Source organism: Pteropus alecto, unplaced genomic scaffold (assembly GCF_000325575.1).
Source record: "Pteropus alecto unplaced genomic scaffold, ASM32557v1 scaffold5, whole genome shotgun sequence".
Lineage (NCBI taxonomy): Eukaryota > Metazoa > Chordata > Mammalia > Chiroptera > Pteropodidae > Pteropus > Pteropus alecto.
Genome location: NW_006441953.1, coordinates 8,575,333 through 8,579,411, shown reverse-complemented (window position 1 = coordinate 8,579,411; position 4,079 = coordinate 8,575,333). Strand labels below are relative to the sequence as shown.

The following is a 4,079-nucleotide window of genomic DNA, read 5'->3' as shown; positions in this document are numbered from 1 at the left end:
CTGGCAAGCTGAGAAAAGTCAGAGATATCTTTCCTATATTTCCCCTGCACTCCAGACCCTATGTTTATACAATTCATTTTTATTTGAGGTGGACGGTGACTCCAAATCTCCCTTTTCTTTTTCACATTGGTTTAAAAAATTCTTAAAGTCTTTTTAATTAATAAGAAAATTTAGCTCAATTCAATTAAAATTTTTATTATATTAACAGTGAGATGACTATAATGCTTTAATATAGATTCTGTTCATAATTTTTTTATTTTTCTTCATTACAAAATGTTTAATTTTGCTTCATTACAAAATAATGAATCAAAATATTAACTCTTCATATTCATAAATGTGAATCAATCTCTGTGGAGGGAAACATTTAAATGTAGCTTCTCAATCTTACTAATATATTTGGTCATTTGTAGAAAAGCCTTATGAGATCTCTGAAAACAACAATTGGGGAATTTGCTTTTGAATGATTATCAAGGAATATTTAGATTGTTCTATTTTGTCAGGACGGCATAAATAAATGGTTATGATTGGTTATAGAAGCTATAACTTATCATAGGTGACATTAACATATTACTTCATATTTTTTAAACATATGTTGTATGTAAGTAATTTAATTAAAATTATTTACTCTAATATGACAATTTACATTATTCAAGGAAGTGATTTAAATAATTCTGTTCACATATATTATATAAATACGCATATATGTGTATCTATATATATGTATGTATATGTTGTAATAGGAACAGTCACAGGTAAAAAGCAAGTCCCCTGAAGATAAGATAAATCATAATTTTGTACAAATGTAGTTGTATTATGAAGAATTTTATGTATTTTATGTATTACTTATACAGTAAATATTATTCTTTAATAATGTATAGACTTTTAACCGTAGAAACATGCCAATAAGGTTTGCAAGTTACTCACTTCAGAAATTATCATCTGCAGATATGTTTTTAATATTATAAAAATGTTAGTTATACAAATGGATGAAAACCTTTTAGCCATCTTACTTCTCTGTCTTCAATATTTTAAATCAAACTGTTGAATACCCATTGGTCTTAGCATATTTGTATGTGCTTTAAAACTTGTCATACTCTATATGTCCTTGAAAGAGTAGTTATTCTCTCTTAGGAAATGCATCCATCAGATAGCATTAGCTGTAACCCATGCTAGAATATGTCATATTCAAGATATATCTGTTTTCTTATCCTTTCCCTCTCTCCTCTCCTGTATTTACTTCTGAATATATATTCGTTTGAAACATACAACTTTTATTTTCTCATTTTTTACTCTGGTAAGTTTTGCTCTCCCCAGACTCCTTATAAGAGGGTAAGGATGGGAAGGCAGTATCCTAAAATGACAGCTCAGCTGTCCTGAACATGTGCTGGGGACCTAATGGTCCAGATAGACCCAAGACATAAATGTTTCTTATTTCCCATTTCTATCATCATGCTACCAGTTAATCTGGCACTTTCGGGGCCTGTTGATTAGACAGATAAAATGGTCTCGATACTTAACAGTCTGAATATCCTTTGGGTGGCTCTTAACTGTCTCTGAGAACATTGCGCATGTACCTTATTCTAGTGAATGTTCCCAAGAGACATTTCTGATCTGAAGTATATTACAAATGTTTAGATAGCTGTTATAACAAAAGATTTCATTATTTTCTTGGCTTCATTCAGGGTTTTTTTTTTTCCCCCCCTAATATCATAAAATGAGAATTTCTTATCTCTTTGCCATTTAACCACATGAACAGTCTTTGCTAATATGTGCTAATTTTCTATGGTCAAAGTATTTTGTAGGAAGGGAAATCTCTGATTTATTCTCATATTTTTAGTGAAGAAGGTCAGATCTGTTGTGGTTAAATAGAGGAGTAAATTCAGAACTTTTGAGCACCTGCAGAGTTTGAATCTTGAAGGGACTGGTAATTTCTGAACACTGCCAAAAATCATAGGGTGAGTTATATGGGTAAAGAAATGTATATAGTTAAGGAAATGTATCCTTTGAGTCGAGGTGTTTTAAAATCGAAATACACCTTGAATTGATAATATTTTTCTTGAATAGCAGCTAGATCAGAGCCCTGAGTGTGAAAAGGCCTCCTTTATAACCAGATGTCTGAGGAATGGGTGGAAAGGATGCAGAACCACAGAATTTGGTGAGTTTGCCTGGAGCTCTAATAATATCATATCATCCTCACTTCTCAAACTATCTGGATTGCTTTAACTTCTTATCCCAGGTCTTTTTGTGTCACAGCAGACCCCTGTTAAGGCCAATAACCCAGCATTCATGGACCGTTTCTTTGTTTAGAGCCCCATCTGGTTCTCAAAACTTTCTTATTCCTTGGAGATAAACCAGAACCACAGACCTAATTTACATGGGTTAGGTGGCACAAATACTACTTCAGTTTCATGATCTCCATAAGCTGCAACCAATTCATTTATTTATTATATGGTTTATTTATTTGCAACAACCTTGTAACAGCAGCACATGCCCTCACAGCCACATGGTTTGATTGCCACCATGACCTCCAAACAAGACTCCCAGCAGAGCTTCTCCATTGAGAACAGTTTGCGTGGAAGGCAGAAGCACAATCTCCCAGCAGTGTGAGTAAGCAAGAATGAATTCTGTCTCTTTCCTCCCGTTTGGTTTGAGCTGCCTTTGGGGTGGATTGTCTGATTTGGCTTTGTGAATTTTTAATGAAGAGAAAACATTGGCACAGCTGAGGAGCAGGGGACTGGCGAAAGATATAATTTTTGGCAGAAATCAGACATAACAGCTGGTAAGAGTGTACTTACTGTGAAAAAATAAAAAAGGACTATCTAGTCTACGGCCATACCACCCTGAATAAACCTGATCCCATCTGATCTTGGATGCTAAGCAGGGTCGAGCCTGGTTAGTACTTGGAGAGGGAGACTACCTAGGAAGACCAGGTGCTATAGACATAAACAAACAGACAAACAAACAAATAAATAAATAAAATAAGGAATTGTAAGCTGACAAGGTCCTTGCCATCTGTGAAGTCAATCAAGGGTTACCTCACCTTAAAACAAAACAAAACAAAACAAAACAAAACAAAAAAAAAAACAAGGAGTATCTACTAACTGAAAATAAACAAATAATTGTGTTGGTGAAGTTTCAGTCAATAGCTCTGATTTGGAAATTATCAATATTGCAAATTACTGAATCTGGAATTGTTACTTCTAAGAATCTAAAAGATTCCTGTGTAGTAAACTATGATATTAATATCCCATTAACATCTCTATTGGATATTTTTTGGCATCTTATCAGTAAGGTAAGCTATTTATGTAGCTATCCATTTCTTTGTTCTTATTCCATCAATGAGTATTTATTAAGTACTTACTAGTAGCCCTTCAGATGACAGAAAATTTAAACACAGCCCCTATACTTTAACACTGTATATTCTTGCAAGTGAGTGTAAACATCTCTAAATAACTATGCAAAATAAGATAAAATATAAAGTATTATACAAGTTCAGATGAGAGAAGACTTTTTTTTTCCTATCTAGAAGGATTAAGAAAAGTTTTAAAATTGATACAGCATTTGAGTTTAGCCTTGAATGACGAGTATAATTTATAAACTCAGACATAGAAAAAATACATCTCAATTGGTTAAAACAGCCTGAGCAAAGGCAAGAGAAGAATAGCAGATGTAAATAGTTCTTTACTTATACTAGAATTTCTAAGATGAGCATTGGGAGATAAGTTTGGGAAGTGAATGAGAGCTATATCTTGGTGGACCCTGGAAGCTAGTTAAAAACAAATCTAGGTTTTATTTTAGACAGTGTGAAGTTGTCAAAAATTTTTAAACAGAACAATTTTGGGAAATGAATCTTATAGAAAACTGTGAACTATCCATTAATTGTTTATTAATTTTGGTATTATGCTGCTTATTACTGAATATATTTTTATTTTACCTTTACATATTTAGGCATATAATATAATAAAACTATATTTTATTTCTTGCTACTAAAAAGGAATTTAAGATAACACAAATAGAAATGATGTTGAAATTTACAATTTCCTGTATTTATACAAAATGTTTGCTAAGCAAATGAATAG

At 32.5% G+C, this 4,079-nt stretch overlaps 1 pseudogene; it reads left to right on the top strand.

Annotated features, from left to right (window-relative positions):
• The first annotated feature begins 2,822 nt into the window (after positions 1-2,822).
• On the top strand, positions 2,823-2,942 carry LOC112485608 (annotated as a pseudogene).
• The last annotated feature ends 1,137 nt before the right edge of the window (positions 2,943-4,079 follow it).